The sequence below is a fragment of the Salvia miltiorrhiza genome, chromosome 1 (genome assembly GCF_028751815.1).
Source record: "Salvia miltiorrhiza cultivar Shanhuang (shh) chromosome 1, IMPLAD_Smil_shh, whole genome shotgun sequence".
Lineage (NCBI taxonomy): Eukaryota > Viridiplantae > Streptophyta > Magnoliopsida > Lamiales > Lamiaceae > Salvia > Salvia miltiorrhiza.
Window position 1 is genome coordinate 7,558,193 of NC_080387.1, and position 10,754 is coordinate 7,568,946.

Genomic DNA, 10,754 nt, shown 5'->3' on the forward strand with positions numbered 1-10,754 from the left:
ATTATGTGCGATCATGGGACCTAAGCCATTGATCTATGATGATAAGTTGATCATGGGACCTAAGCCATTGATCTATGTATGTGTTTGGTCATGGGACTTAAGCCATCGACTCAAACTATGATTATGTTTGTCAAGGGGCTCTAGTCTCTTGGCGTATGTTTGCAAGTATGATAACGTGATTTAATTATATATGTGATGTATATGGATATTTTGTTATTGTTCCTCACTGAGTATATTTTCAATATGCTCACCCCTTATCGTTTCAGTTTTGCAGTTTCAGAGTCGAAGTGGCCATGGAAGTGGAGAATGACTAGGGATAAGAATTTCTTTTACATTGAACATTTTAGTTGAACTTATTAAGTTTTATTTTATTTTTATGATACTACTTTAGTTTTGACAAGTTGATTTTAAATTGATTTAAACTTTTATAATTCAAGAAATTTTATTTTTATCTATTAGTTTTCAAAGATTTTATATTGAAAAGTTTATGAAAATTGGGGTGTTACAGTATTCAAGGGTTATATTTAGTGTTTAGGGTTTAGTATTCAGTGTTTTGGTTTTAAAAATATTGAATGATGTGTAATACTTATATTCACATAAGTATATATTTAAGTATGGAAATGTATATCTTTGGATAAATAAAAGTGAGTATTTCCATTAGGGAGTAAATATTTCCATTTGGGTTTATTATTGAATGGCTAGGGTTTAGTATTCCGTGTTTAAGTTTAAAAAATATTGAATGATGGTTAATACTTATTTTTAGGTTTAAAAATATTACCTTTCTTTATAATAATAATAACAATAACTATTTTTTAGTACAACAATAATTACAATAAATATAATATTTTTGAAAAATTACATTTCTCCATATCAATTATTTCTTTTTATTATATCAATGATTACTTTTAATAAACATAAATAATAATATTATTATTTGATCAAATCAAATAATTATTATTGTAAGAAAAAGTAATTATTGATATGTATAATGCTTTATATTGAATGAAGGTAAATATTTATATTACCATAAGTATACATTTGTGCGACAAAATGTTTATCTTATGCTTATTAAAAGTAAACTAGTGCGTAACCCGTCGAAATTCGACGGGAAATTATTTTAATTTATTATATAAATTATTTTTAAATTTATTTAATTTAAGATAATATAGTTGAAATTATATTAATTTGAATCATATTCCTCAATTAAATGTTAACCTTTTGTTATAATAATAAATATTCTTTTTATGTAGATTTTTATTTAATAATATTTTGAAAAATGTATCGATATTGAAAATTTTATTTCATCTGAGCATCATCTCGTCTGAAACTTATAGGATCATATCATAATCTAAATTTCGGAAGATGACAACTAACGTTTGAACATCTGACTTTTGAGTATCATCTCGTCTAGACCTTAAAATACAAAAAATGAATTTTTATGCGTCAAGTTTTTTTAACATCACTATCTAGAGCTTTAAAAATCAAAGTTTACTTGTGAGATTGTATGATTTGGAGCTTCTAACATCATTTTGTATGGAACTTGAAAAAATCTTGACAAACTTTTATGCATTATTAGTTCTAAATATTATAATTGGGTTCCAAGAATCATCTCATTTGGAGTTAAAAAAAAAAAAAATTTAACTTGCGAGTATCATCTCATTTGAAGTTTGAATGACCACAATTAAGTTACAAGAATTATCTTGTGTGTAGCTTTAAAGATCATTATCATCTTTAGCTTGTAATATCATAACTAACTTCTAAACATCATCTTGTATGCAGCTTGAAAAATTTTGACAATTTTTTGTGCATTATTTGTAATACCCCCGTTTCCTCGAGCTAAGTTTAGAATAATTTTGAACTTAGATTTAAGATGATTCGCGCCGGATTGAGAAAAAGAATTTATTTAATTCCAACAAAATGATTTACAAAAAACGTTTGTAAATATTTTAGCTATTTAAATTTTTGTGCATTGCATATTAATTTAAATATGAGCATGTGTATATGTGAAATATTTTACACATAATTAATATTTTTACAAGATTTAAATTAAAGTCTATGATTGGACTTTAATTATTTTATGTGTTGGGCTTTGATTTTTATATTGGACCCCTTAAGTTAAGTATTTGATTAACCAAATGAAACCCTCCCTCACGCAGGTCCCCTCTCTCCCTCATTACTCTCTTCTTCACCATCAGTGAAACTCACATGCACACATTAAGGAGCTCTAAAAAGCCTAACCTAGTTTAGCCAACAAGATCCCTCAATTCAAGCTCACCATGCACATGCACAAATCTCCATCTCTCCCCCTCATGCTCGGCTCTCTCATCTCTCTCTTCTCTCCTTCTCTCTTCTCACTCTCCTGCACACTCAAGGATGACATCCTCACACAATTAATTCAAGATACTCATTAAGTGAAGCAATCACTCCATCACATCATCTCATCAAAGCTCATCAAAGCAAGCTTCCCTCTCTCCTTTTTGTACTCCCTTCGGCAGCCCCCTCCCCTCCTCACTCCACCACACTTCTCTCCTTGTTTCACCATTTTTGGAAAGGATTAAGGAAGCCAAAAGTGCTACCCTCACACCAAGCTATCAAGTGTACTTCAATCTTCAAGATCAAGCTCCAAGAGGCCTACGCATCATCCCCTACTTCACCTCCATTGATCTTGTTGGTAGCAACCTCAATCCTCCTCTCATGATTATATATATATTTTCCTTGATATATAAGCATGTATATTGATGTATATTGAAGCATGAAAGTCCCCTCTCTACTCTTGTAATTCTCGAAAATTTTGATAAAAGAAGAGCATGATGAATTCTTTCAACTTTCCACTACCTTCATGTGCTCATACACCTCTACATGTTAGATACATGAGAGGAAGAGATATATTTCTTGAGAACCCTCGAAAGGGATATATGTATTGATAAGTGAAGCATGATGAGTTCTTAGTAAGAAAATGCATGAGAATGATGGTGAAAGCATGGATCTAAAAAGATATGTGTATATGTTATAAATTCGACCATTCCAGAAATTTTCTTACGTTCGGGACTGATGAGTCGACGAGGTTTTCCTTGTCTAAAAATCTTCAAACGTTTATGGTGTGTATATATATGAGTCTTGTAAACACTGGTAAAATTTCAAGTCATTTGAACCTCGTTTACTACCTTGTTAAAATATAAATCGTTTACTGCGCATTTCCACCGGAAATTTAGAAGAGCAGTCTGTGGAGTCACACTTTTCAGTGGCTTTCAAAAATATTCAGCCTCCCAAAGTTTTATGGGAGAAACATACAAGTGTTATACAGACTCATGTAAAATTTTAAAGCAATTTGACAACGTTTGCTAATTTTTAAAAATCCTAGCTTCCGGTCGTGCCAAACTGCCGAATCTGGTAGACTGTGGAAAAACACCCATATCTCTTAAACCACTTGGAGTTTTTCACTCTACTTTTTTTAAACAAAACTAGACTCAAAGAGGTTTTCATCGGTATAAGTCTCAAGTCCAGGAGATTTCGGAATTAAAACAGTTTATTCGTTGAAGTTGAGACAGAACAGAGTGATGAACTGTTGGTGTCCGAAAATTTTACCTTGATTTTGTATTAAGGATTTTAAAGGGTTTTAGTGGAGTAATACACCATGTTATGACATGAAATTGCATTATATTTTTGCAATAAAAGTATTTATGATTTAATTGGTTTTAATTATAATTCCAATTATTAAAGAAAGATGAGTAAGAATATTGTTGGTGTTCTTAACTCAAGAAAAATGTTTTCATTTATTTATTCATTAAATTTTGAAAACCCGGCTAAGTGAATCATAGAATGTTAAGCACTTCACAACGACTTAAGATTTGATTCAAGGAGACCTATTGAGAATAGATTTCTTGTAGGCTTTGAACGTCAGAAGGATTAGCACTGCTATTCCGATTCAGAGATTAAGTTAAACGACAGGCTTTGCCTATACAGGTGGGCTTATTTTCCAAATGTATGATTGAGCTAATGAGCTTAAATGTTTGTATATATATAAACTGTTTATCCAATAAAATGTTTATGTGCACTCTGCTCTGTTTAAGGCTCGCCACAACGAATCAATTGAGGTTCTCTTATGGCCTAACACGTTATTTGAGAATTGTGTACACCGTTAGCTGACTCGGTGGGTTGATCTCCATTCGGGCACTAACTAAGAGGCGTTATAAGGATGCTTGCTGGATGTGTTCCGAAGCATAGAATGTAAGGGCCTGCCTGGGTAGCGTCCCGAGGTCAAAAGTAAACTTGTCTGGGTTACGCCCTCAGTTCAAGTAAATGGGAGAAACGGATCCGTCGGTGGCTAGAGGTCCGGGATCACAGCGTGTCGCAGCCCGATTCCCGACACTAATGATAGTGGGGTACGAGTATCGATACGACTATTTTTAAAAGAATAAAAGATAAGAAGAATAGGTCGAACATCAAGCGGAAGCTCGCATCAAAAGGTGTTAAAGAAATCATTATAAATGAATCCAAGGGTAAAATCGTCAATGTCGTTATAACTTTTTAATTATCAGGAATTTCACGAACAAAAACAAAACGGGTATCGCTCATTTTCGTAAGGAATCATAATATGCAGAGTATCGCAGCAAAAGGCGAACCGATTATATGTATGAAGACATATAACCGTGAGTACATTGCTTAACTTCAAAAGAAAATTAAAGTATATCAATCATCAAGACTTTATCGTCAAAATGGAAATACGATAAAGTAAATACATCCTCCAACATTTCCCCGCCAGCACCAGACCAATCTCGCTCCTCGCTTAGTCTGCACATTTAGAAATACATGCAGGGCGTGAGTATATAATACTCAGTGGGCAAACGCCGAAAAACAAGAAAGGTGCTCATAGAGCTATAAGTTTGAAGCTTGCCACATCTCAGCAATACACAGAAATAAGGTTAGCGTAAATGAATCTGTGCATGCAGTTTTCATAATTATGATATCATAAAGAAACGATAGCGCTATCAAAGTACTCATCATCATGCATGTACCACATCTACAACTCATCATTATTAAGGTACTGAGAAGTAGGCCTCCTTCTCAAGCACCGTGACCGGCCGACCCGAAGACGGCTCACGATCACCTCTGTGTACACAACCCCGCTTTTGGCAGGATCCGAATTCGTCTCATCAGTAGAGGGTAACATACAAGCTCAACATCAAAAATTGGCAAGTCAAACAGTTCTCAAACATCATTTATCTCAAAACATTTGTTAATCTCATAACATCATTAAACAATTTTAGAAAGCTCATATAATATTCGTATACTCAAAATATTGCCCACCTGAAGACCTTACTCAAAAACTCCCGTCAAAGCGGAGTTACTTACTTCCCTGCTCTGCTCGTGTCTTCAGGGATCATCGTCATCATCGTAGGTTCATGTCATAAAATGAATCTCGATTAGAACTCAACGACAAAAACTCATGCCTTAACTCATGCTCTATCTTATATTCTATCTCTTAATCGACTCTACATAACTTCTTCACTCATTTCAAATCCTTAAGTCCAAGGATAGGTTTCAAGAAAATCATGGTTCTAAGTCTCGATTTATCTCCCATATAAGACTCGTCTAATCTCATTAAAACACTTAGGCAACATAAACACATAAGGCACATAAGAAAATACAATCAAACATCAACAAATCATGTTCTGTTTTCCCACTGACTCAACTTTAAAATTTAACACGTTCTGACTCCGACATCTCCTGGACTCCAGACTCATACCAAAAGAAAGTTATTTGAGTCTAGTTTCATTTAAAAAAAAGTAGAGTCAGAAACTCCAAGTGGTTTGGGAGATATGGCGTTTTTACCACGGTCTACCATATTCGGCAGTTTTGAGCAATCGGAAACATTGATTTTTGAAAAATAGTAAACGTTGTCAAACTGAGCTCAAATTTGGTGGATATCTAGCCCATACAGTAAGGTTGATATCATAAAAATTTGGAAAGCTATATCATACAGGATGATACTGAAATGAATGACTTTGTCCCCTGTTCTCTGAAATTCCCGGTAGAAATGTGCAGATTTGGTTTTGCATTTTATACAAATAGTAAATCAAGTCCAAATCACTTGAAATTTTACCGGTATGCTCAACACTCATGTAGGGACGTGCTGTAAAATTTTCAAAGCCATTAGACATCGACAACCCGTCGATCACAGTAGGTCAGTAGCCTACGAAAAATCACCAAAAACTCATCTCAAACTCTTAAGTGCTCAATTCAACATTTAAACAAAGCAAAACACATCAAAGCTCATTTTAAGCACTTAAAGCACTTAAAAACATTCAAATACATCAAAATACTCGTAATACTCAATCTCGACTCTTTTCTTTCATCATCCACTCAAATCTCATAGAAAACACTTCAACGAACATGTCTAACAAATCCCTTTTCAATTTCATGCTCAAAATTTCTCAAATACTCAAATATGATCATTTACATCATATAACTCATTATTCTCATATTTACTCTCTTTTTATCATAAAAACTATATTTATTACATTTTTATGAAAATCCATGTATCAACATAAAACTCTTAGCAAAACATGGATAAAATTCTCATAATGATCATAGAGCAAATAAACCTCATTTTATAAAGCATCAAACTCACATCATATAAAAACTCAAAACTCATACAAACTAAACTTAGTCAAAATTTTATTTAGCCTACAATAGACTTAATCAAAAATACAAAGACACTACTATCATGCTTAAAAACATATATCTCAAGCAAAAACACTTAATTAACACATAGACTAAAAAGTCCTAATTTTTACTAACTAACTCTTTGAAATTTTTACAAACACATACAAATCTTTAATCTACTCATAGATCTTTCATTTTTAACCAATTAATCTCACATCAAAACCATCAATTCACAAATAGGGGCATATATACACATATCCCTAATTTTTAATAAACTAACCCACATCAAAAACTCCAATTGACATCATATACTTAAATTAATCCATCAATCATCATCATCTACACCTCATAGACTCATTTATATCATCAATTCATCATTTAACTCATTAACTCAAAAGTTACCATTTTTGGGGTAAACTAACTTCCATCAAAGTTTCACATCTCATGACACATATTTCACAACATATATCAAACATCAATACACATCACATAACTCTCATTTTTCACCCCCAAACAAGAAAAGAAAAAGAAAAATTTTGAAAGGGATGAAGACCCATTTTTCGAAAATTTGGGAAAGAAAAGGGAGGGGTGATTTTCTTGCTCATCCTTCAAGAATACACTTACATAACATCTTTCAAACAAGATTTTAGGAAAGACATGGTTACTTACCCAAGTTCTTACCAAAGTTTACACTTTCTCACTCTACTTTGGAGCTTCTTCTTCAAGGATTCTCTTGAATAAATGAGGATAGATAGTGTTTATGGAAAGTTTTAGAGTGGTTTGAGGTGTTTGGTAATTTTGTTGGAAGCTTCGAAGGTTTGCTCTAATGGTGGAAAATGGTGGAATAGAGAAATGGAGAAGATGAGTGTGTGTTGGGAGAAAATGTGTGTGAGGGAGAGAGATGATGTTGGCCGAAAATTGTAAGTGAGGGAGAGAGAAATTAGCTTTGCAAGATTGAGAATGATCTTGCAATCTTTAAAGGAGATTTGCAAATCTTATGAAATATTTGCTAATTAATGAATGATCTTTCTCTCTCTAATCTCTCTCTAATCTCTACACTCTCCCATCTCATACTCTCAATTCTTTACTCTCTCAATTCCATACTTAGCAAAATTGAGACATATAACATATGGTATGGGAAAATAAATAAAGTGTGAAGGGTGATTAAATAAAAATCACAAAACTATGGTAAAGTCACTCATTAATAAAATACCATAGTATAATTATTCATGTGACCAAAATAATGATCATAGCACTATTATTAGTGCACTCACTCAATTATAATATTCCTCTTCGTAGGAAAAATAATTTAAAAAAAATTATGCTCGGAAAAATTTTCATAAACCGGCATCATTCGATTTCTCGATAAAAATAACCCATACTTGCTTTGGAAACTCAATCAAAATTCCAAATGCTAAGGTCTCGAATAAAAATCATAATAACTCGGTCACAGTGACACACATCACGAAAATCACATAATCGATCAGTCACGTAGTTTCACATAATGTCACATTAAAGCAGTCGGCAAACATACAAACTAGACATCTCTCGGACCGACTCTTTTCATCAAGGTTCTCACTCTTTCTTCCTCGACTCTAGGTCAGACTCATTACACCTATTCTCTTTAATAGGTCAGTCAAACTCTGATAACTCAGTATCTGTAAAATTTATTCCCGGTAATCGGAAATAAAATCTCAACTCAATTCAATCAGCATCTCTATCTCAGCTCATTTCTCGAATCTCATCATTCTAACTCTATCCTCGGTTTAGTCACTCGTATCTCTATTTAAATGACAATCTGTCTTATCTAATCATAAAAAAAAAATAATAGTCTCGTATTTCGACATCTCAGTACTCTTATTAGTGTTAAGACACTATCTCACAACATGAGGAAAAGTACGGGGTGCTACACAGCGAGTAACAGAAATGAGTGTGACATCTGCGCGCAAACTAAGTATATATATATATATGTATCTATAAATGAAATGTTTTAACATGCTTAGAAGTTCTTTCACTTTAAAACCTTCTAAGTCATGTCAAGTATGATTGGATAAACTGTTCTTCAGATTATGAAATGTTTTAAAGTTGCAGCCCACTAAGTACATTAGTACTTAGCCCAAAAATACTTTCAAATGTTTTCAGGTTAATGGCGGGTGATGACGGGGCGGAGCTGAGGCTAGAGTTCAACTCCTTATTTTGACTTCCGCTGTAGAACTAGCCCGTATCTATCTTTTGTTGAGCCTAAACTATTGACTCTCAAGTATTTCGATTAATGAATGTTGGTTATCTGAAGCATGACACTAAACTTGTGATCCTGAAGTTGTTACGTTTGTGGATTGATTCGTATCATTTGAATACCTGTCTTTCTTCATCCAAAGGGGCTAAGCCCAATTGTTATCCCGTTTATTCGGATTTCACAAGGATTTTCCCTTGATCATTTAGATGATTAGTCGTACCCCAGTTATAGTTATTGTTTCAAGAATTGGGGTGTGACAGAATGGTATCAGAGCCTAAGTTTTCTTTCATGTCTCTGATAACCAAAAGCTTTTAATGTTGAGTCTAGATTAGTACCTCTAGACTTCTAAGAAAGTTGTTGAACCTCAGCTCGCCGTCACACTGCCGCAAGAAAGAGGTACGATTTAAAAGTTTCAAAGTTATTAAATGTTTTGAAGGTTTTCAAGAAGTGCGCGCTTTCAATGAATGATGCTATGTGAATTGCTTATCGCTTTCCATATGCTATAAGTTATGAATTGCTAATCGCTTTCATATTGTTATTTTGAGTCTTCGGCTCATATAACCAAGCTAATATCGTGTTAGGGACTACCCGAACCCTTAACGATAGTGTCATGTTTGGGACTACCCGAACCCATAACGACTCAATGAATGTTATTTCGTGTTTGGGACTACCCGAGCCCTTAACGAATCAATGTACGAATGGTCGAGTTAGATTCCTTGAATCTTTCCGGCAAAAGCAAAGTTTTTAAAGGAATGGGACATCTATTGTCCAAGTGTTCTTAAAGGTTTCAAAAGAAACGAATGAATGAAGAAATGAATGAATGAATGAAAGTTTATGTTATCGTTTTAGGTTTACTGCCTATACGATCAGAATGAAGGGTCCTCTTACAACTGTTTGAGTACCACCCAAGAATGCCTTGGAAATGTTAGTCGTGATAGCTCCGCTTGATCGATTTAAGTAAGGACTGGTAAGATAGAGACGTTAAACATAGATATGTTATAACGTAGAAGCAATGAGATGAGATTAAGGATTCACTTAAGTACTCCACCAAAATAGATCAGTTTCCACATAAAGTATGCCTTTCACAGGGTTATACTATAGAAGCGATATACCTTGTGTATATCTATGTATGTATGTATGTATGTATACATGTGGAATGAGTCTCACTGTTGTGTTGATTTCATCAGTAAAACAGAATGGAAGATGCGCCAAGAGGACGCGGTAGGGGACGAGGACGTGGTCGCGGACGCGGCAGGGGATTCATCCCTGAACAGCCTATCCCTCAAGTAGCACCAGAGCGTACTGCTGAGGAAAAGTTTCGTAAAGAAAAGCCTCCAACGTTTGATGGTCTAGGCGATCCCGCGGATGCCGAGAAATGGGTTAGAGCAGTAGAGCGAATCTTCGGCTACATCCGTTGCGATAACGAAGACAAAGTGACTTGCGCGACATACCAACTGGTAGACGAAGCCGACTTCTGGTGGGAGTCGGTGAGGCGCACAATGACTGAGGAACAATGGGAAAATTTCACATGGGAAGATTTCAAGACTGAATTGTACGAGAAGTACATACCAGGCTGCTATAGACAGAAGAAACAGAACGAGTTCTGGAATTTGAAACAAAGGGCTGGGACAGTAACTGAGTATGATAGGGCTTTTAACCAGCTATCAAGATATGCTCCACTATTAGTGGACACTGATGAGAAGCGCGCTGAGAAATTCAGGAACGGACTGCGCCACGAGATATCAATCTCCCTAGCAAGTCAGGGAGGTCTCACTTACGCACAAACATTGAGCAGGGCTCTCACCATTGAGTCATTGCTACCAAGGGAGAAAGGAAAAGCTCTGGGACAGTC

General features: G+C 34.5%; 1 long non-coding RNA gene across 1 annotated transcript; it reads left to right on the forward strand.

The window, feature by feature from the left end:
• Positions 1–1,828: 1,828 nt before the first annotated feature.
• LOC131014248 (uncharacterized) lies at positions 1,829–8,958 on the forward strand. Its single transcript, XR_009098117.1, has 3 exons — positions 1,829–2,671; positions 3,888–3,963; positions 8,809–8,958. It is a non-coding gene; the product is annotated as an uncharacterized LOC131014248 (long non-coding RNA).
• The last annotated feature ends 1,796 nt before the right edge of the window (positions 8,959–10,754 follow it).